The 24,147-nt window shown below is 47.5% G+C and overlaps 1 protein-coding gene across 1 annotated transcript in view; it reads right to left on the bottom strand.

The window, feature by feature from the left end:
* The window catches only part of MAP3K14 (mitogen-activated protein kinase kinase kinase 14), a 53,920-nt gene extending 30,282 nt beyond the window's left edge, over positions 1-23,638 (bottom strand). The window contains exon 1 of the mRNA XM_010383629.2: positions 23,453-23,638. The gene's annotated coding sequence lies outside the window, so the exon portion shown is untranslated. The remainder of the gene's footprint in view (positions 1-23,452) is intronic.
* Between the last annotated feature and the right edge of the window lie 509 nt (positions 23,639-24,147).

Raw genomic sequence — 24,147 nt, forward strand, 5'->3', positions numbered from 1 at the left:
GACTTTGGCCTCTGGCTGTCACCCCAGCTCATGGCCCTGCTGCTATGCCCCTTCTCCCTCCTGCAGTGTGTGGGGAAGACAAAGTGGGAGCCAGTTATGTCTCTGCCTTTGAAGGCAAGTCCAACTCCTGATCCATTCCTCAGACTAGACACTCTCCCCAGCTTCATTCAGGCCCCAAATGTATTGGGTCCTCTGCTCTCTGCATAAGAGTTGAGGACACGAGTAGTGGCAACAGTCAAACCCACATAGCTCACCCATAAGCCCATGAAATCAGAAGAGGAAAAGAAAGGAGCAGAATTTACTCCATATTCTTTGAGGCCTGATGCATAGACACTGTTGGTTCTTTCTTCTGTGATGCCTCAGTGACCTCCTGGCGAAGCCTGGGGGATAGGAATGATCTAGATGGTACCAGATCAACCCCTGGGCATAGGTGTATGAGGAGTTCTTAATCTGGGTTCAAGGATGGATTCAGGGAGGAAAATATAATTTGCATTTTTCCAGGGAAGACTTCGTCCACAGCTTTCGACAGATTCTCCAAGGATCTGCCATTCCTCAGAAGGTTGCTCTAGTCTCCCGAGAAGATCAGGGCCAGGCTAAATGCCTGATTCTGGCTCTATTCTTCTACTCCAAGGAAGAGCTCTCCAATGCAGCAGTTTCCAATCTGACCACAGATTAGAATAACCAGATAAGTTATTTAAATGCATTCCTCCTAGGCCTGCTGAACCAGAGTCACTGGGCATTAGGCCCAGAATCTGTACTTCTGACAAGTTCTCTGGATGATTCTGATGCCAAAGGACCAGGGACTGCCACCTGACCCCTGCTCTGTACTCAAGGCGACACTGTCCAAAGTGGTAGCCACTAGCACCATGTGGCTATTTACATTTAATTAAAATGAGGTAAAATTTTAAAATCAGTTCCTCTGTTACACTAGCTACCATACTCAACAGTACAGACACAGAACATGTCCATCATTGCAGCAAGTTCTATTGGATAGTGCTGTTCTGAAGTGATGAGAGCAGTGTTTTCTCTGACAGCAAAATTTCTGTTCCTAGGATTCTAGGGCAGGAATGAGGTTTACAGTAAACAAATTTTTGATTCACTGGAAGGTACAAAAGCAATGTTTTAAATGTGAATCTTCAAAGATGATAACCTTTTAAAGAATATATCATATTTCAGTTCCCTGTTTTAGCAAGTACAGCATAGTAAAAATGTCAGACTGGGAACCAGAAGTTAGGGGTTCTAGCCTTAACGATTTTTTTTTTTTTTTTAAGATCAGTGGGACCATTTTTGTCAAATGAAATCATACCTCAACTCCCAATAACTAAAAGAACCAGATGCATGGAACTGGCATGTAACTCACATTTGAAACTGCTGCCCTGGCTGAAGGAGCTCCACATGCTCAGTGTCCCTTCATCCACCGAGGACCTCTACAAAATCCTAGTTCTCCAAGAAAAGAGTTTGGAAACCAGTGGCCTAGGAAATCTTTTGAGGTTCCTTTTAGTTCTGAGAATGTAGCCCATCTGTCAGGATTCTCTGAGGGCCAGACAACTCCAATTCAGAACACTAACTGTCGCTATTTACAAATCACCTACCGTCATCTCATTTTCAGACATGAAGATATGGCTTAGGGAAGTTTAGTAGCACACTAAAAATTACGCAGTTGCAGGTTGCAGAGGTGGGGTTGAACCCAGACTGCTGCCTCCTAAGTCGACATCTAAACCTTGAGCTAGCCACTTAACTTCTCTGAGTTTCTTCTCTTAGCTTCTTCAGAGCTGTTTCCAGGACCGAATGAAGAAGAGTACATGAAATGCCGATCGGGTTGCCTGGCCAACAGAAGGGGCTAAATGAATGTTCATTCCCTTGTCTGTCACCAGGCTACTAAAAGCCATCACTGAGACGATGGGACTTCTCTGTTTCAGCACCATATAGCCAAGGTATCTTGAGCCTTACCTAGTTCATGCAACACTTGGAGACTTGATTCTCCACATACGAAAGGGAAATAAACATCTGTCTTACAGAGCCATCTTGAAAATGTCCACAAGGGGCCAAGGCAAATCCCTCTTATGACTATTTCACCTGGAAGTAAAACTTGTCCTTCTCTGAATGCCCAAAGGGGATAAATAGCAGAAGTAGAATGACTCAACTTCCTTAATAAGATATTGGTTGAAAACCAATCTTCTCCCGACTTCCTCTTTTAAGCCTCCAGCTTGCCTGGCCACCAGGCCACAATAGGCAAACCTCTGCCTATCAAAGTGAGGGGCTGGGCTGGGCGCAGTGGCTCACACCTGTAATCTCAGTACTTTGGGAGGCCAAGGCAGGAGGATCACTTGAGGCCAGGAGTTTGACACTAGCCTGGGCAACGTAGTGAGACTTCATCTCTACAGAAAATTTAAAAATTAGCCAGGCGTGGTGGCACATGCCTGTAGTCCTAGCTACTTGGGAGCCTGAAGCAGGAGGACTGCTTGAGCCCGGGAGGTTGAGGCTGCAGTGAGCCATGATTGCACCACTGCACTCCAGTCTGGGCAATGGAGCAAGACCCTGTCTCAAAAGAAAAAAAAAAAGAGAGAGAGAAAGGGAAAAAAAAAACACAAAAAAAGAGGGAACCAAGGGCAAGTATCAGGCAGAGCAAGCTGGCCTGGTAAAACAGCCATCTGGCGAGGCAGACCCAGAAGTCCCCATACATGCTCACCCTGACTCCCCTTTCTGCCTTTCCTGCAGCCCTTCCCCCAGTTTATTCCAGACTGATCCCTTCACTTGCCTGAGCAGGGCAGCACTGGGCAAGCCTGATTCCCTTCTTCTGCCTACCCTGTTCCTCCCATAAGGAGTGGCTGCTTGTCTTCCTCCCTTATCAATGTCTGCCCAGATCTCACCTATCCTTTAAGGCCTATCTACTCAATGAAGCCTTTTATGGTAAGCTTCTGCATCCACTCCATAAATATTCAATGAGTGTCTCCCAAGTGCCAGGGAATGGAATAGCCACCACCGTCCATAAATGTTTTCTGTGTACGGGGCATGGTGCCAGGAACTGCCTTGTTGATGCATTCCACACTAACCCTGCAATATTATCTCTAATTTTACAGATGAAGAAATTAAAGCTTAGAGAGGTACATTACCTACAGGAATAAATGAGGCTCAATTTATACGGTTAGAGCATCCAACATGGAGTTAGGGCTCAAGCCAGAACACTCTTGGCCCATTCTCTTGGGACCCAAGGATCTCCAGTTCCTTCCTAGAATATCTGGTTGGCAGAGGCATGTAGAACATCCAGGAACTGAGCAGTATTACTACCCATGTGGATATTACTACCCCTAGCATCTGCCCATCTACTGTTGGTAATAATTTCTTAGCCCATATAGACAGGAAGCAGAAGAAGATCCCTTACTGATGAGGGGTCTCATCAGTCAGGGCTGAATCAGCCATCAATTTGTCAGACTTTTAGTTCAGTTACACCACTAAATCCTCCTGGGGTGTTATGACTTAACTTGGTGGTTTTAACAAGTCATTTCATTTTCTTGAAACAATCAAACAAGTCCACATCTAATACACATATACACAAACAGGAGTTCTAATACACATATACACAAACAGGAGTTCTAATACACATATACACAAACAGGAGTTCTAATACACATATACACAAACAGGAGTTCTAATACACATACACACAAACAGGAGTTCTAATACACATATACACAAACAGGAGTTCTAGGTAAGGTGGCACTGCCTTCACTGACAGAACCACTGAAGGATGTGCTTTGCAAAGAAAAAAAGTAAACCAGAAAAAAGGAACAATGGTAGGCACAGGAACTCAAACAATATGTTGGTCAATGTAATTAATAGTTGAATATGAAAAATTGGTTTAAATCTTTTTTTGTTTGTTTGAGACGGAGTCTGGCTCTGTCACCCAGTCTGGAGTGCAGTGGTGGAATCTCAGCTCACTGCAAGCTCCGCCTCCCGGGTTCGCACCATTCTCCTGCCTCAGCCTCCCAAGTAGCTGGGACTACAGGCGCCTGCCACCACGCCCGGCTAATTTTTTGTATTTTTAGTAGAGACGGGGTTTCCCTGAGTTAGCCAGGATGGTCTCAATCCCCTGACCTCGTGATCTGCCCGCCTTGGCCTCCCAAAGTGCTGGGATTACAGGCGTGAGCCACCGCGCCCAGCGTTTTTTTTTTTTTTTTTTTTTTTGAGACGGAGTCTCGCTCTGTCGCCCAGGCTAGAGTGCAGTGGCGCAATCTTGGCTCACTGCAACCTCAGCCTTCCGATTCAAGTGATTCTCCTGCCTCAGCCTCCTGAGTAGCTGGGATTACAGGCATGTGCCACCACCCTTGGCTAATTTTTGTATTTTTAGTAGAGATGGGATTTCCCCATGTTGGCCAGGCTGGTTTCGAACTCCTGACCTCAGGTGATCTGCCTGCCTCAGTCTCCCAAAGTGCTGGGATTATAGGCATAAGCCACCATGTCTGACCAGTTTAAATCATTATAAAACATGAACATCTAGACACCAATAATAAGGAAGATGTGTGAAATGGGTTGTTCGATGGGTAAAAAGTAATATGATCTTTGCCTTTTTGGGGACTTTATGTACAAAAACGTTTAAATGTTACTAGAAAAATTAGTTAGTATGTATGTTGATTTGAGTAATGACTAAAATAATAGAAATACAATTCAGACCAGAAGAGTAAAGAAGGAAAAATAGAAAATGCTGTCAACTTGATACAAGGCAAGGAAAGGAGGAAAAAAGAAGCAAAAAGGACAATAAATGTAAAAAAAACACAAGATGGCAGAATTCAGGCAAAATATTAGCATGTCATTAAACCACGGCGCATGTGAGTAGATTACAAAACAGCAAACCAGATAGGATTTTAAAAGATCCAGCTAGATGCTGATGAAAAGAAACGTAACAAAATTATCCAGAAAAGGTGGAAGTAAAGACATAGAAAGAGATGTGCCAGGCCAATATTAACCAAAAGAAGTAATATTCATATCAGACAAAATACTTAAGACAAAAAGATATAATCACTTATAGGCACCCAACAAAGAGCCTCCAAATCCAATGACTGGAGGCAGCCTGAGGCTTTATGTTGAGTAAAGTCTTCGCCCCAGAGTGTCCTGTCTAGCTGCAGAGCAAGGATCTTATGCGTGGCAGTTCCTGGGCATGTACTGGGTCTGCTGGGTGTGGGGCCCTGTGCCGAGTGCTGGCAGTACAGTGAGGAAGAAGACACTGTCCTTTGAGGGTCTTACAGCCTACTGGGGGAAACAGACAAGAAGTCAGAAGAGTTCAGTACAATACAGGGATGCAAGGACAGAGACAGACACACAGCAGATGCGTCGGGAACACAGGGGGACACCTAGTCCATCCCAGGACGTGATGCCTGGGCTGAGTCTAAAGCAGTGAGCAAGACCTGCCCAAGAAAAAGGAGAGGGTATTCTGGGTAGAGGGGATGGCAAAAGGTAAGACACAGGGGTAAGTCAATGCAGCAATCACCAGCAGCTTGAAGTTGTCGGTGAGTAAAGTGTAAGTCAGGCAGTCCCAGGAGAGGAGGCTGCAGATGAAGTTCAGGTATCAGACCATGGACACACGCTTGATCCTCATACACCCCCAGGGTTTAAATTCTCAGATGAGTGAGGTGGGTACAATTCCACATTCCTCCCAGACTCTTGGGGGTCAAGTTCCAGATGGCAGAAGCCGCAGAGTAGGGGCAGATGGTGGATGCTGGGCATTAAATGAACGAGCCACTGGCCAGGCACAGTGGCTCATTCCTGTAATCCCAGCATTTTGGGACGCTGAGGCAAGAGGATCACTTGAGCCTGGGAGTTTGAGATCAGCTTGTACAACATAACAAGACTGTGTCTTTATGAAAAAAAAAGAAAAGAAAAGAAAATCCTGCCATTGGTACAGAACCCCCACCCTGGCCTGGGCCAACAATCTGACAAGTGACAGGCTTCTGAAAGGCTTGCTTCACTCTCTCCCTCAGGCGGAGAGGGAGAGTGGCCATGTGATCCCTGGGATGTAGAAACAGATGTCTGAAGGAGGAAGGGGCCTTACTGGGGCCTGCACTCAGGCACTGTGAGTGAAACGCAGCCAGAGGAACCTCAAAACTGGACTCATTGGCCGGCTTGAAGCCTTATTCCCAGGAGAGCAATTTCTGCATAAGCATTTCCCATTAAGAAGGATATGAAATGTGAAGGTACATTAATCATTAAAATCTTACAGATCAATTATTAAAAAGAAACAAATCAGACATGCCCTCAAAAAGTCAGTCTCGGCCAGGCATGGTGGCTCACGCCTGTAATTCCAGCACAGTCTCGGCCAGGCATGGTGGCTCACGCCTGTAATCCCAGCACAGTCTCGGCCAGGCATGGTGGCTCACACCTGTAATCCCAGCACAGTCTCGGCCAGGCCTGGTGGCTCACGCCTGTAATCCCAGCACTTTCGGAGGCCGAGGCAGGTGGATCAGTTGAAGTTGGGAGTTCAAGACTAGCCTGGCCAACATAGTGAAACCCCGTCTCTATTAAAAATACAAAAATTAGCCGGGTGTGGTGGCACATGCCTGTAATCCCAGCTACTCAGGAGGCTGAGATGAGAGAATTGCTTGAACCTGGAGGAAGAGGTTGCAGTGAGGCAAGATCACAACATTGCACTGCAGCCTGGGCAACAGAGCGAGACTCTGTCTCAAGAAAACAAAAACCAAAACTCAGTCTTGCTGCCAATCCCACAGGTCAAACTGCAGGGTAAATACAATTTATGGGGTAAAGTTTCTGACTGTCCTCCAATTCCCACCACATGCCTGATGATGGCTAGCCAGCCCTAGCCGTGTAGAAACTACTGTCTATAAGGCCCCTTCAGATGTTTAGGGCAATTCCCTCACATCTATTCTATTGGCATTGGTCTTACCCACTTCCAGCTTCTCTCTGACCTCCCACCCTGGTGCTGAGCTAATCCTGAAACATCATGTACTTAAGACAACCTCAAGCTCAAAGACATCTGCTGGCTCTGCACTGCTATGGGCTCAGTCTCAACTCTGTGGCCCATTATCTTTCTGGCCACTGTTTCCCCAAACATAGGGTTTGGCTTTGGCCAGTCTGATCTCTCCACAACCCCTCGGCTACTCAACTCTCCAGGTCCCACCTGTGCCATGCTGTTGTGTGGGCCACCCCATACATCCTGCTTGTCCTTCAAAGGCAAGGTTCAGCCTCCACCCAGGAAGCCCCTCCCATCAGCTCCACTGCACAACGGCCTCCTTTTCTGCCTGCCCACAGCACCTTGTCTCCTCTCTCCTCACCCTCCTCCTAGTCCTCACACCCCCACTCCCTTTTACTCATTCAATGAAATAATGTAGATGAAGGAACTCTGGGAACAATCAAGCATCACACCAAGTGAAGATACCCACTCTTTGTGTGCTCAACTCACAGAATTGCAATCTAGGTAGGGAACAAATAAAAAAAAACAAAACAGAAAAAAGCATAATCAAAGATGTTCGGGGCTGAGCGTGGTGGCTCATGCCCATGATACCAGCACTTTGGGAGGCCAAGGCAGGAGGATTGCGTGGGTCCAGGAGTTTGAGACCAGCCTGGGCAATATAGTGAGACCCTATCTTTACAAAAAAATACAAAACTTAGCTAAGCATGGTCGCATGTGCCTGTAGTCCTAGGTACTTAGGAGGCTGAGGTGGCAGGATTGCTTTAGTCTAGGAGTTCAAGCTTGCAGTGAGCCACGATCACTCCACTGCACTCCAACCTGGACAACAGAGTGAGAGCCTGTCTCAAAAAAAAAAAAAAAAAAAAGCCAGGTGCTGTGGCTCATGCCTGTAATCCCAGCACTTTGGGAGGCCGAGGTAGATGGATCACCTGAGGTCAGGAGTTTGAGACCAGCCTGACCAACATGGAGAAACCCCGTCTCTACTAAAAATACAAAATTAGTCGGGCATGGTGGCACATGCCTGTAATCCCGGCTACTAAGGAGACTGAGGCAGGAGAATCACTTGAACACGGGAGGCAGAGGTTGCAGTGAGCTGAGATTGCGCCATTGCATTCCAGCCTGGGCAACGAGAGCAAAACTCCATCTCAAAAAAAAAAAAAAAAAAAAAAAAAAAGTCACAGTATTTCTGTAACAGTAAAAAACTAGAACAAAAAAGTCTAATTACAGGGGAAGGATAATTATTAAATAAATCATGGAACATCCATTAAAAATGTTTATAAATCATTTTAACAATATGGAAAAATGGGATATTATATTAGTAAAAAGAGGATAAAGAAGTATATCTAAAATATGACCCTATATACATGTGTCCGCATATTATAATGACATTTATAAAAATGCAGATACCTAGAACATATAGCAATGGTTCTCTTTTGGTGGTGGGCTTATGGATGATTTAATATTTCTTTTTATACTTTTCTAATTTTTTCACTTTTTCAGTGAGCATGTATTAGTTTTCTCAGTTCTTTTTTTTTTTTTTGAGATGCAGTCTCACTCTGTCACCCTGGTTGGAGTGCAGTGACAAGATCTCAGCTCACTGTAACCTCCGCCTCCCAGGCTTAAGTGATCCTCCCATTTCAGTCTCCCGCGTAGCTGGGACAGGTGCGTGCCACCACGCTTGGCTAATTTTTTGTATTTTTGGTAGAGACAGGGTTTCGCCATGGTGCCCAGGCTGGTCTTGAACTCTTGAGCTCATGAGATTCACCTGCTTCAGCCTCCCAAAGTGCTGGGATTACAGGCATGAGCCACTGTGCCCAACCTTAGTTCTCAGTTTTAACAGATAATGTTTCTAAACGGTAAAACAAAAACAAAAACAAAAAACAGACGAGGTGCCAATGAAAAGCATGAGTCCTTCCCTCCCTTCCTCCATTCCTCTAAGGGGATCCCCAATAACAGTTTCTTGTATCTCCCTCTACTGATTTTTTCTGTAGGTATTACTTTTCTTTTCTTTTCTTTTTTTTTTTTGAGACGGAGTCTCGCTCTGTCACCCAGGCTGGAGTGCAGTGGCCGAATCTCAGCTCACTGCAAGCTCCGCCTCCCGGGTTCACGCCATTCTGCTGCCTCAGCCTCCTGAATAGCTGGGACTACAGGCGCCCGCCACCTCGCCCGGCTAGTTTTTTGTATTATTTTAGTAGAGACAGGGTTTCACCGGGTTAGCCAGGATGGTCTTGATCTCCTGACCTCGTGATCCGCCCGTCTCGGCCTCCCAAAGTGCTGGGATTACAGGCTTGAGCTACCGCGCCCGGCCACTTTTCTTTATTTTTATTATTGTTATTATTTTTATGAGATGGAGTCTCACTCTGTCGCCCAGGCTGGAGTGCAATGGTGCGATCTTGGCTTACTGCAACTTCTGCCTCTTAGGTTCAAGAGATTCTCCTGCCTCAGCCTCCTGAGCAGCTGGGATTACAGGCGCCCGCCACCATACCCGGCTAACTTTTGTATTTTTGGTAGAGACGGTGTTTTACCATGTTGGCCAGGCTGGTCTCGAACTCCTGACCTCAAGTGATCTGCCTACCTTGGCCTCCCAAAGTACTGCGATTACAGGCATGAGCCACCATGCCTGGCCAAATATTACTTTTTATCATGAAAACAATAAAAAAGAATCTCTTGGCATGGGATGAGAATTTAGGAGGCATTAGATCCACACTTGAGATTGGGGCTTTATAAATACGTGATGAGCAGGTTTCTCCTACCCTTTGCATGCACATGCACACACACGCAAGCACACACCCATGTGCAGGCAGGAAACTTCACCAGAATGTCTGTGGCTCTTCTGTTCTGCTCACTGAGTTTTGGCAGCTGGGCCGCTAAAACAGAAGGCTGGAGACGGTAAGCTTGTCCTTCCTGGTTTTGGTTTTCATTTCATTCCCTCCCTTGTTCTCTGATGGGGACTGAGAGTTTTTTTTTTTTATCAGTTGTGACTCAAGAAGTAGGAAGGTGCTCAGAAGATGGGGACTGTTTCCTGCTTTGACTTATCCAGTGGCAAATGCATGCGTGGTTACAGGCCTGTGCGAGTGCTGGATGGACCAGGTGCCCCGGGCACAAGTGGCCCCATAGAGTGAAAAACAGCAGAAGTGGACCAGGGAGAGAAAAATCAGGCCTTCCTGCACTGCTTGGGCAAAGGGGTGGGAATTGCAGGGTTAGTCCTAGTATGGGAAACCCAAAGGAGGCCAGTTTTCCTAGCTAGCCTCTCCTACCTTCCTTATATATGATCTTTCACCTTGCTTACAATTTTTTTTTCAGGCCAGGTGCAATGGCTCACACCTGTAATCCCATCACTTTGGGAGGCCGAGGTGGGTGGATCACTTGAGGTCAGGAGTTCAAGACCAGCCTGGCCAACATGGGGAAATCTCATCTTTACTAAAAATACAAAAATTAGCTGGGTGTGGCGGTGGGCACCTGTAATCCCAGCTACTTTGGAGGCTGAGGCAGGAGAATCACTTGAGACCAGGAGGTAGAGGCTGTAGTGAGCCAAGATTGTGCCACTGCACCCCAGCTTGGGCAACGGAGTGAGACTCCATCTCAAAATTTTTTTTCAACTACCAAAACAATTGTTCATTATAAAAATGTAAACAAAACAAAACTGTATACAGAAAAAAATTCCCGGCACCGTCCCCTCCTCTCTGCAACATAAAAAACACTTAAGTTTCATGTAAATCCCTCTAGTTCCAATTACTATACATATACAAGCATATAGTTTGGGACTATTTTTAAAAGAAACATGGGATTATACACATGTAATATCATACAAATTGCATCTTTCACTTAACAAGATACTATGAATACTGTTCCATCTCAGCACATGTAGATTTATTTCTTTTTTTTGTTTGTTTTGTTTTGAGACGGAGTCTCGCTCTATTGCCCAGGCTGGAGTGCAGCAGCCCATTCTCGGCTCACTGCAACCTCCGTCTCCCGAGTTCAAGTGATCCTCCTGCCTCGGCCTTCCAAGTAGCTGGGATTACAGGTACCAGCCACCACGTCTGGGTAATTTTTGTATTTTCAGTAGAGACGGGGTTTGACCATGTTGGTCAGGCTGGTCTTGAACTCCTGACCTCAAGCAATCCACCTACCTCGGCCTCCTAAAGTGCTGGGATTACAGGTGTGAGCCACCACGACTGACCTCTAATTCATTCCTTTTAAGGCTTCATCAGATTACATAAGATTGCAAGGTACAGATGTACCATCATTTGCCCACCTGGAAACTTTGTTTCCAATTTTTCACTTATAAGTAATAATGGAAAAAACCCTACCCTTATTCACATTTATGTGTACTTGTAGAAGGAATTCTAGGTGGTAAGCTCCTGGGACTGGAATTTCTGGGTGACTCTTTTAATGGGTTATCTCTTTTCTCCTGTTTCTATGTGTCAGAGAAGTAGGCAGCATTGGATAGGTGGTTTCCAAACACACTATTTATTTGCTGTGAAGATGCTATCCTTGCTTTCAACATGCTTACAGTCTAGATGGGGAGAAAATGGGTAGATGGATAAATAAATCATAAAGGAATCAAAATGATCTTAGCATCAGAAAGACCTTCAGAGGTAATTTATTCCAACATATTACTTACTAATCCTGAGGAATGGCCATTCAGCCACACGACAGGATGGCCTCGGAGTCAGAAGATTTGAGTTTGAATCTTAGTTTCTCAATACTCTGGTGTGTGACCATGGGCAGGTCACATAATCTGAGACTCAGGAGTTTTATCTGTAATACAGGGATCCTTAAACCCACATGACAGAATTTTACAGGGTGACTCAATGCAAGGAACAAAGTTTAAATTACATAGTACAGTGCCTGGCATGTAGTGGGCACTCTGGAAACATCAGTGGAACCTCCAGTGAGATGGAAGCTGCTACAAGATGAGCAGTCAGACCTTTGCACGACCAGAACTGTAAGATTTTTTTTTTGTGAGACAGTTTCGCTGTCACCCAGGCTGGAATGCAGTGGCATGATCTTGGCTCACTGCAACCTCCGCCTCCCGGGTTCAAACGATTCTTGTGCCTCAGCCACCCAAGTAGCTAGGATTACAGGCATGCACCACCATGCCCAGCTAATTTTATTTATTTATTTATTTTTCTGTAGAGACGGGGTTTTGCCATCTTGGCCAGGCTGGTCTCAAACTCCTGGCCTCAAGTGATCTGTCCACCTCAGCCTCCCAAAGTCCTGGGATTACAGATGTGATGGGCCATAAGTGTTAAGTTGCTTGAAAGTTGCTGCTATGAGGCACTGAAGGCTACCTCCCACAGCTTCTAGCCAGCAGCCCTAGCATCAGACGGAAAGTCTGGAACAGATGTGATCAAAGCAGGAGCAGGAGAATCCTGAGAGCAGAGGGACAGAGTTGTCGGCAAGAACCCATGAAGATGTTCTTTGAACAGCATTCTGCACACCCCATCTGGCTTCTGTGTCCACTGGCAGTGCCTCAGCTCTGCGTGATAAACTGGGACTCACAATTCCTTGGCAGCTAAAGCTGAAATTAGTTGTTCTGTGGTCATCTTTGGGTGTTGCAACAATCTGCTATTTGTATACATATAACCACATGCTGGCTGTTGGTAATCACACAAATGAATAATAATGGCAGCTATTATTATTCGCCATGTATTAGGTAATGCATGCATTTTTTTCTTCAAGCTTCACAACTCTGTGAGCAAGGCACTAATGTTATTCCTCTACAAGGAGGAAGAAACTGGGCCTCAGTAGGCCAGGTAAATTGTCCAAGGCCACGCAGAAGCAAAGTGGCAGAGGCAGGATTTGCACAAGGGACTTTTATGTCAAAGCCCATACTCTTAACCATGATACTCTATCTACTTCCAAATGATCTAAGATTTAAATATTGGGACCGAGATGCAGAAGCTGTCACAAGTCAAAGGTTGGTGAGAAATCCAGGGACTGGCCTGGGAGGAAGCACCTTAATTATGAAGCATGAACTACAGCCAGCCTATGTTCTGGAAAAAGCAACTTTAAAATGACAACAGGGAAGAAAGACTCCAAGCTGGAATTGTGGTGGGCCTGTGTTCCTCAGCCCACCCAGGCCTGGCATAGCCGGGCCCATCCCAAGGAGAAATTCTATGACAAATGCAAATGTGCCCTTTACTTTACAAAGCCTGGCTCCAGGCTTCTTGAGCTAATATTTACCACTCTTTTTATAACAAAGACTTGAGCACCATTTGCTATCTTCATAAATTTCATCAGTACTTTTGCCCCCAGGCCCTGATATAGGGCATTTTATAAGCTTTAAAAGAGAAGTATTACAATGGTATTTTCAATTCAACCTTCAAATCCTTTGCACAAGGAGAGCCAACAGCAAATAGAAAAGATGCCGCAGGGGGCATCACAGATGCACAGAGACCCAATATGCAGGAGAACATGTGGGGCAAAGTAGTATTGAGATAAAAACCTGCCACACGTGTACTTAATTTTATACAATAAGCCACAAGGAATGTTTAATGTATGTTGTATAAAAATTTTTTCAGGCCGGGAGCGGTGGCTCATGCCTGTAATTCTAGCACTTTGGGAGGCCCAGGCGGGCAGACTGCCTGAGGTTGTGAGATCGAGACCAGCCTGGCCAACATGGCAAAACGCTGCCCCCACTAAAAATACAAAAGTCACCTGGGTGTGGTGGTGGGTGCCTGTAATCCCAGCTACTCAGGAGTCTGAAGCACGAGAAGCGCTTGAACCCAGGAGTTGGAGGTTGCAGTGAGCTGAGATTGCGCCACTGCACTCCAATCTGGGCAACAGAGTGAGATTCTGTCTCAAAAAATTTAAAAAAATAAGAAATAATTTAAAAATTAAAAAATGTTCAAGTGTCATTGAAATCTGCAACTCAGGGTGTTTTGTGTAACTGAATATTCTGATGAAGTGGGGCTGCCCTGTATGCCACTTAACAACAACCGATTTCCAAAGATTAGAAGGCCATCACTGCCCTTGACACTAAAATCATGTGAAACACAGCCAGTTTCTTTGATGACTCAAAACGTACTTTGTGATTTTGCCAAGCTTTGAGATCATTGTTGTCAAGCAGCATTTTGGTTGTGAAAAACAACTCTCCTTATTTAACCTTTCGGGTGGATTCTGAGCAAGAAGTTCCCTAGGCTACGGTCAATCTCGCTGAAATACAACCACCCGCTGCTCCTTTCTGGGTTTGGAAATCTGGTTTTCAGAGGTGGGAGTGGGCTTCAAGCAGCGTCTACCTGTGTTCAGAGAAGATGAAGAAAGACAGGCTCAGGCTCCCTGCATAGGAGAATTCAAGTTCATTGCAGTCACTGGTGACTGACTGGTTCTGAAATTGAGGAACTAGTTTGAGGAACTTCAGAATAAACAAGAAACCCAAAGAACTCGGCTTTCCACGGAAGGCTTCCAACGCATGGAAGCAGGCACAGGTTCAGCTCCGCCCTGTGGCGGGGCAACCTCGACCCTGGCCTCGTTTCAGATGCTGCTCCACACGCTCTTTGACAAGCTGGCCCAAGTAACCAGCTTGAGGACATGATCGGCAGAGGGGTCCGTTTATAATGAGGGGTCATAGTCTTGTCCTCCACTGGGAAGGGAAAAAGGGGCTCGGGACATGGGGCATGACGAGGAATATTCTCAGAGGATCTCACACGATTCTTTGGTAAAAGAGGGTAAATCATGAAACAGCCCGTGGTTCTCTTGTCCTCCTCAAGGCCAGCAGGGCCTAGCAGGAGTTTGGATTCAAGTCTTGTACTTTCTGTCAACAGCAAATACTTAACCAGTGGCTACTATGTTTCAGGCACCATGCTGGCCAGCGGGAATATGAGGATGATGAAGAGGCTTCTCTGTTGAACCCCTCGAAAGGCCTTCTTGGAATGCTGAACCCAGTTACCTAGAAGCACTCCCTTGATCCACCTGCCTGCAACTCTCTAGTGGCAACAAGCCTATGGGATATGCCAGGGTGGTCACTGCCCTCCTAATTCCCGCCCGGAAGGGTGGGAGGTGGTCAGTCTTTATTAGCTGGCTACTCACTGTCTGATTCTACTTTGAACTATATTTTCTTTTTTGAGAAGAGGTCTTGCTCTGTCACCCAGGCTGGAATGCAGTGGTGTAACCACCGCTCACTACAGCCTCGAACTCCTGAGCTCCAGTGATCCTCTCACCTCAGCCTCTGAAGTAGCTAGGACTACAGGTATGCACCACCATGCCCAGCTAATTTTTTTTTTTTTTTTTTTTTGACAGAGTCTTGCTCTGTCGCCTAGGCTGGAGTGCAGTGGTGTGATCACGGCTCATTGCAACCTCCGCCTCCCAGGTTCAAGTGATTCTTGTGCCTCAGCCTCTCGAGTAGCTGGGATTACAAGTGCCCGCCAACACGCCAGGCTAATTTTTGTATTTTTAGTAGAAACAGGGTTTCACCATGTTGGCCAGGCTGGTCTTGACTTCCTGGCCTCAAGTGGTCTGCCTGTCTTGGCCTCCCAAAGTCCTGGGATTACAGGTGTGAGCCATGGTGCCTGGGCATGCCCAGCTAGTTTTTTAAGAAAAAATTTTGGAGGTGGGTCTCACTATGTTGTCCAGGTTGGTCTCCAACTCTTGGCCTAAAAGGTAATCCTCCTGCCTTAGCCTCCCAAGTCACTGGGATTACAGGCATGAGCCACTGTGTCCAGGCAACATTTCAGCACATTTCTCCTGAGTGTCCCTATGCTTCTGAAAATGCACTTCTTTCCCCCAGAGTGCCGAAGTTTCCCAATTGTTACCAAGCTCCCACTCCAAGCTGATGAGTGGTACAAGACCTCAGGATGAGAGAAATACGAAGGGGTTCCCACCCAGGCACCTGCAGAATCCAAGACGCTCTACGCCTGACAGCGCTGGCTCAAGCTGGAAAAGGAGGGCCACTGGGCTGCACATGGTGGCCTCCTCGCCCCCTCCAGTTCCTATTGTCATGGCTCCCGACCAACACCGGGGCTGACCTGTGAGGTATCTGCCTTCGTGCCCAGCTTCCCCCCGTCATGGTGAGGTCCTCCAGGGCAGTGCCTCAATTGTGTTTGGTTTTCTAGCACCTAGCAGATGTGGCCCATTTGACACACTTGGCAAGTGTTCCTGAGTGAAAGGACAGACATACTTCTGAGGAGTAAATGAGTGCCATAGGCTCTGGGAGTCTGGCTGGACAGGGACACGTGTCCACACTGTCCAATCACCTGGCAGGCTGGAGGGGAGGGAATCACAGCTTGGTGGCTGTATTCTAACTGCATCCCAGCAAGCAGGTGTCCTGAAAGCTGGCTATGGAGCCAGTCCTGCCATCCCCTTTGCTAAATGCTGACCTAGAGACCCAATTACTTCTACTGCTTGAGAAGATAACTCTTCTGAACTGGACAACACCTATCTGGGCTCGGATTTGCATGTATCTAATACATGCTAGAGGGAGGTGGTGCAGGACTCTGTCCTTCACATTGATCTGTACAAAGCTATTCCTGCCTCTTCAGGCACAGCATCTGCCAGTGGAGACTGTTGGGCAGGACTCAAGGAGCCTGGTGGGTCCAATCAACTCCTTTGGCCAAAGGACTCAATTTGTAACCCTTTTTTTTTTTTTTGAGACAGAGTTTCACTCTTGTCGCGCAGGCTGGAGTGCAATGGTGGATCTTGGCTCACTGCAACCTCCACTTCCCAGGTCCAAGTGATTCTCCTACCTTAGCCTCCTGAGTAGCTGGGATTGCAGGCATGTGCCACCATGCCCAGCTAATTTTTTTGTATTTTTAGTAGAGACGGGGTTTCACCTTGTTGGCCAGGATGGTCTCAACCTCTTGACCTCATGATCCGCTCGCCTCAGCCTCCCAAAGCGCTGGGATTACAGGTGTGAGCCACCGCGCCTGGCCTCCATTTATCTTAATTGGCAACCACATCCTCATTGGAGGCTGGCTAAGCCTCCTTTCCTCCCAACCCTCCTGGCTATCCCTAGTATCGACCAGAAATACCTACCTTTTAATTCTGGCCCAGTAAAAGGAAACATTAATGTCAGTAGAAGGTGGATTTTGGCTGCAATAATTCTTTGCATTTACAGGGGCCACTATCCAGATACGACATCATGAAATCATGCTTTACCCATAAGGAAGAGCCTCTCAATGAGAGGAGCCAGACAGATCAGCTAGGATAACACGCAGAGTATGCATGCACCTCCTGCACAGAAGAAAGATGCAGAAGAGCCTCATGCACTGTGAGTTTGGACCCCTGTAATCAATCATTGAAAGTTACTAAATACCCACTCTAGGTGAGATACTGCTTGGCTAGGTAGGAAAGTGCTCTAAAGGTGTGGCCAACCTTTGAGACTTCCTGGTAATTGTATTTTCTTATCAACCTTGACCTCCTTTTGATTACATGAACCTCATGGTATAAGAGAGCGTCCAACAAATAGCTTTCTGTTTACTTTTTCTTAGACCCAGGGCAGCAGCTGCTGTGGCTCCACCCTTCCCAGGCCTGGCAGAGCTTGCAGAAAGGCTGAGAGTGATAGGGTTGGGGTAGGAGAATAAAAGGAGGAGCTAGTTAAAAAAGAAAAAAAAAAAATCCTGCTTCAGGATTAGTTCCTTCATTCCCTGGCAGCAGAGCACAGTGAAGAGTCTGGGTTTTATAGTTCAGGCTCTGCCATTAACTAGCTGTGTGGCCTTGGGCAACCCACTTGGCTTTCTTGGGCCACCTGCATTTTCTCATTGCAAAAAATGTGAATGATCATGTCCAGGCTGTAATCCTAACAGCTCCTTCTGGACAGTGAGGTTAAGGTTATTGAGCCATGCCAGCAGGAAGTGACTGCCGGTTGGTCTAGATTGATGGGGTATGGGTACAGGGGATGGGTTGGTGGTCTGCCAGAGATAGGGAACAATATTACTTGCAAGAGAATAACCGTTCCTCGGTTGTAGCTTCATTAAAGTCAAGCACTCCTTGTACGTGGTCCTGGACATTGCTTATAGATGTCCCTGGCCATAAGCAGTCAAGTTCAACACCAACTACACTAGTCCAGAACAGTGTCTGAAGAAAATCTCTGCCTTAATGGTCACCTGATAGTGGTTTTAGCGGAAAGAGGGTCAGGAGAAGCTGTAGTAGCCAGAAACTGGGACGGAGGGATGGCTCAGGAGTTCCCCTTGCTGCTTCTTTCTGGGTCCAAACCCTGGTCCTAGAAGTGTAGACAACTGAGGTGGTGGCAGGCTTGGGATTCCTGAAGCTTCTTGAAATCCAGGGTTTAATATAACCTTTCCAATCACTGGAGCTCTGCAGAGCCTCCAACTCAGGTGGTTGAAAAGGAGGCAGGTGGAAAAGCGTTCCTAAAAGGTTTTTCACACCAAAATAGGGTTTGTCGCTCTGCTCTCTGCCAAGGGATTTCCCAGCTCCCTGGGGCCAAAGCTCCCCTCCTGCTTCTTTGCTGACTGTCACTGGAAGCAGGCCATTTTCCACCCTCAAGGTGGCTGGACTCAGGAGTCAGTGACACTGCTGATCTGGGCTCTGTGCCCTGTCTACGATCCCCCCTCCGCTGTCAGCCCCCAGGCCCTAGAAGCCTCCTGTTTGCCTCCTGCCCCCTGCCTCCTAGCCCGGGGCTGGGATGAGGATGATTTGTGGCAGAGGGCTCCTCACGAAGGTCTGCTCAGGACTTTCTTTGCAACTGTGCTGGGGAATAAATCGCCTGTCACCTACACCCCTGCACGGGTGACTCACCTTCCAGAGAAAGTGCTCTGCTCACCTAAGCAAAGCTGCTTGGAAAATGACTAAGGCACCTATCAAATGCATTCTGTGGGGTCAACCAGTTATGGAGCAAGGTCCAGGCACACTCTGCCTCTCACCTCCAGCTTGAAGTCAAGTGCAGAGCTGCCACGCCAGGCCTGCTGGTTTCATTTTCATCTGAACCCAGCTCCACATGAGGCTTGACATCCGGTGATCTATTTTTTCTAAAAACTAGCTTCACTTGAGAAATGACTCTTCGGCCATCAAGTCAGCTTCCCCAAGAGAAAACAAAATGTTATTTAAAGGGAATGGCAGCCTGGTGAGAGCCTATATTTTTGTTTTGTATTAAGAGGAAAAAAGACTTTAAAATATAATATGAAACTGGTTTTTTTTATCCCCTTGTGAGATTAAAACAAATGTTTTTCTTTTAAGAGATGGGGTCTTGCTATGTTGCCCATAGCTACTTGACCCCCTGGGCTCAAGTGATCCTCCCGCCTCAGCCTCTCAAGTAGCTGGGACTACAGAAACACACACCACCATTCCAGGCTTCCTGTGAGATTTAAAGGGAAACCTGCAAGTCCCTGACTGCAGATCCTGGGCTCCCAGACATAGTCCTGGAGAGAAGCTGACAAAGACATCTTTATGAGAGGGCAAGGATGGTGAGCTGGGGATGTCATGTGGTAGTGGGAACCCCACTCCTCAGAACCGAATGTTCCCTCCTAGTCCCCCAGACAAAGAGCAGGTCCTTGCTGACCTACATGCCATACAGTATTTTCCCTTTCTTCACCTCCAGGGTTAATGCAGGAACCTACATGATCACATGTGGGACACAGGAAGCCCCCAGACAGGCCCAGCTGTGTCTCCAGCTCAGAGTCAGGATTGTCAACTGGGCAGAGCCTGGACCTTTGTAGGCTTCTTTGGAGTACAGTGAGGACAGTATATAGTGTAAGGCAGGGAAAACATGACAGCTGAAGCTTTTAGACTGAAGAACTGTCCCCCTAAAGGTCCTACTGAGAAAATGACTCTGGCCTGTCAGGCAGTCTGACCCTTCTTGACATCATCTTACAGAAAACAGGTTTAGTCACAACGCATTAATTGGCAACTACTACTGCTACTATCACTGCTGCTATTACTACTACTACTACTGCCACCACCACCACCAATAACAACAACAGCAACAGTTACAGTCGCTATGTTCTGTGCCGGGCACTGGGCTCAGCACTTTATATATGTTCTGTGCCGGGCACTGGGCTCAGCACTTTATATGTGTCCTCTCATTTTCTACTCAAAACACTCCCATGAAGTATTTCTGATTCCATTCACAGATGAGGCACCTGATGATTAGAGAAGTGAAGTGATTTGCCTGTGGGCACACAGGCAGGCAGTGGCAGACCTCGACCTGACCCAGGTCTCTCTGACCTGACAGCCTCAGCCACCACATGTGACACGGAGACACCAAGGACTTGTTCTGTTGCTCTGGACAAATCACGGGCTCTCTGCCTTTGTTTCTACATCTGGAAAATGGGCACAAGCACACCTGTCCAGATAGCAGGCTATTCCTCTTTTAGCCTTTTATTAATTAACAATCAATATCAATTAACAATTGACTGGTACAATAAATAAATAAAAGCTGCTAGCCTGGTTTCGTTATATTCAAAACTGACATGTTTGGGGGAGGAAAATCCTTACCGTTTCATGAGCAAGTTAGTAGAAAAAGCAGTGACCTAGATGTCAGGAAAAGAGGGTTTAGATTCTGAGCAATCCTGTCTATTTCTCCTTCTGAGGCTTCACTTTTCTGATCTTTGTCCCTGCCCTTCTTCACATGAGCACTGTGTGAAAATAGAAAGACTGGCTATAAAATTATTCATCATGCCACATAATTTCAAGGGATTTCTATCAGGGAGCTGAGGGATTAAGAGATGTAGAAAAGCAAGAAGGGAAGAGGCTCCTTTAGAACACAAAGAGCACATCGGCCACTGAAGAAAAATGACTTTTTCTGCATTGTCATTCAGGCAGTCTAAGCCTAGAACGAAAAATCTCATACTTCGATGTCCTGCTCAGCTCAACAGAAATGTTCCCCTACAATTTGCCCTGGGTCTCGCCTTCCCTTTCTGGGCTACTGCTTTCAGCATTTTAGCCAGCACCACAGAGTAAATGCAAAACCTTCACACATGCATCACTTTGAATGCCCACCCAGCTCTTGCAGACGCTCAGCCCCATTCTGTTCCCTTACTAGGGAATCGTGGTGTGTGGAGACTAGAGGGGCTGACATCCTTAGAGTGCCCTAAATCCACTGACATGGAATTGTCCCCGGCCCACCAATTTCACACTGGTGCCATCAACAGTGCCCATAATGCTCAGATGTTTCCAGTTTAACTGAAATACTAAAATGGGGCAAACAGGAAGCATCAGACACAACTGCGGTAGTGACTTATTAATCACGAAAGCAGAATTTTAGTTGCATTTTAACCTTTTGCCAGGAAAAAAAAAAAAAACAACCTTGAGATGATGGAAGCCATCAGTAGAAATATGCTGCCTGTATGCGTATTGGGCTGACTTAGACTTTTTACTTAGGACTGACTTTGCTTTTAAGATTTCTGAACTTTCCCCCCAGAAAGAACATCTGTCAAACCAACCAGTATGAATCTGTCAGCTCTTCATAGGGGCAGGCAGGCTTGTTAGGAAAGCCCATGCGCTGTCCATTGAGACAGGAAAAAAAATAGGAAGTTAAAAGTGCCTTCACAGGCCAAAGTGATACAACACTGTTCAGAGGGTGCCAACAACGAAGAAAACAACCTTGGATAAAGCTTTCATCTCTTTCACATCTCCGCAGATCTCTCACCAGACCCTGGCCAGGGATGAGCTGTTATCAATCACCAAAACCAAACCAAACAAAACAAAAATCACAACAGTGGCCTAGGGCTGGACAACCAACCAGCACAAGTCATCTTCTCAGCAGTAAATGATATACACATATTCCAGGCAGATCACAAAGGAGTCAGTGTTCAACAGGAGAACCAAAATGAGGAACCAAACCTTCATCTGTTGAGGCGAAAAGGCCCAACCAGACATTTTTGTTTAATAGAGGGAGACTGATTTGGCAGGGTCTCTGTGGTGCCGCTCCCACAAACCCTTAACAGACAATACCAGTGACAAAAAACCCCCTTCAGAACTGCTCCTTAGAATCAGAAAACACTCAGAAGATGGCCTGAAGCTTGGCAGCGTCTTGCTGTCTGATTTCACAAAGAGCTGGTACATACACCTGGGTACTTATCTCTAAAATTAGAGTCAGAGATGATTACTTTTATTTTGAGATCTTCTGAGAAGTTCTCCACACCCTTCAAAATAAATGAGGATGTCCGAAAGGTGTCTGAAAAATTCAGAGGTCTGGCATCGTTCCAAAGGAACTGATTGATATCACTTAAAAAACACCAAGAGTAAATCCAAACACAACCAAAGTAAGGCAAGCACTTTTTAACTGTCCTCTCACACTGACAGCATAAAAACCACACCAAAAACTTCTCCCTCCTTTCTGCATCTCAGTTCTAAAATGTGGTCCTGATCTAGGATTCTGGAGAAGACCCATCCTTAGTCCCAGCTATGAGGCATCAGGCAAGATATATACCACTCCCACTCCCCTCATACACACCTGCCTCAGGTGCCTCACTTATAAAACAGGACACTACAATCTGTCTTACCACACAGCCATCTGAAGGAAAACAGAGCTCACAGGTATGAAGACACTAAGTAAAAAACACATCACTAATGTTAAGATACTGTCTCCTTCTAATCTTTCAGAAAGACCATGTTTCTAGTCAAGGGGTTTTCAACATTTTTCCTGGAATAAACTCCAGACTGCTATTTTATACCACGACCTCACCCTAATCATTTAATTTCACGTGCTTTTAGGATCCTTAGTTAAGTCATTGGTGTTCATTGTCTCCAGTGATCAAAAGTAGTTTTACCATTTACTTTGCTGATGTATGTACCTTTCACCACTTATTCTCTGCCTCATTCATACCTCCAGTCTACCCTTTAGGGCCGAGAGCAACTTTTTAACCTCGACTAGGAAGAAAACCCTTTTTCTGAAGTTAGCCAGCACTAAGGAGGCTCCCGGGCTAGTGGGAAACTGTACAAGTGGCCCCTCTGTCTGCCTGGTGCCCGGTGGTTGCAAGATGCCAGGGCCACGATGGGTTTCCAAGATGGGAATATTACATCTGAACTGACAGATAAAGTCCCGAGTTGGAGAGCCTAGAAGAATTACAGAGGAGGACTGGGTTCAGAGGGCGGAGGGAGGATGCTGCGGGCGGCCAGCACTGCCCTGCTGCATGCTGAGGACAGGCTTAGCTCGTGCTCCCCGCCTTGAGGTGTGACCTGAGAACTCCCCAGGAAAGGCCAGGAGGGTTTCACGACAGGGCAGATGCGAGGGCGCACTCCTGCAGGAGACACGTCCGCCCCACGCCAGGCGAGCTTCATCCTGGGGGCACTGGGGCGCAGAGCAGGCGGGCGGGCCTGGCGGCGGCGCGGGGCCCTGGTGAAGGGGAAGCAGGGCGCCCCTGCGCGCGCTCGGAGCCAGCGTGTGGCCAGCAGGAGTGCGCGGCCTGGAGGCCCGGGGCGAGCGCGGCGCCGGCAGCGCGTGCGAGGGCGCCCCCGCGGACCGCCGCGAGTGGGGTGGACGAGGTACGTCGGACTGCGATGGCCGGGCCGCCGACCCCACTGTTCCGGGACGAGGGGCCAGGCCGCTGCCCAGCCCGGGGCTGAGGGGCAATCCATCCCAGCCGCTCCCTGGGCGCCTCGTTCCGGGCCCCAGGGTCCCGCCCCGTCACCTACCGGCCAAGCGCCGATCTCCCCAACCAAGCGAGTGTTGCGCTCCGCTCGCCCGCGATCTCCTGCCGCCGGCCGCCGACCGCTGAGCTCCCGGCCCGCGGTCGCCCCGCCCCGGTCCCGGGCTCCGCCCCCTCGCCTTCACCGCCGCCCCCGGGGCCACGCCTCCCCCGGCGGCTGTAATTTTGCCTCGCTTCGCGCCTCCTTTCTTCGGCCGCACCGCGACCTGTGGCCCCGCCCATTTCCCCAAGCCAGCCAATTAGACGGCCGTCCCGGCAAGCCCGTCTTCCCGCTCTCTAGCAACGATTGGTTAACGAGGCCTGGTTTCCAGAAATGGGCACTATTTCCGGGCGATGTTTGTAGAGGGGAGATCGCTGGGCGGGCGGACAGAAGGCGTAGGCGACTAGGGTGTTGGTGGAACCACACATGCGCCCTCGGCTTCTGGCAGTCTTACCAGCTGCGTTCTTCTCGAGGTTACTGGAAGGAAGGGCGAGTGTGCGCATGCGTGGGCACTCCCTGCCTCTGACTTCGGTTACCTTGGCGACAGCTAGGCGCTCTCCCTGGTGGGTCGCGCGCGGTCCGCTTCCTCTCTGCTGCCAGGCGGTGGCGGCTGAGGCGGGAGGTGGTGGGGGTAGAGACGTTTTTATTGAGCTCTTACCGTGTGTCTGGTGCTGTAGAATCCCTGAAATGAATAAAAAGTT

Source organism: Rhinopithecus roxellana, chromosome 19 (assembly GCF_007565055.1).
Source record: "Rhinopithecus roxellana isolate Shanxi Qingling chromosome 19, ASM756505v1, whole genome shotgun sequence".
Lineage (NCBI taxonomy): Eukaryota > Metazoa > Chordata > Mammalia > Primates > Cercopithecidae > Rhinopithecus > Rhinopithecus roxellana.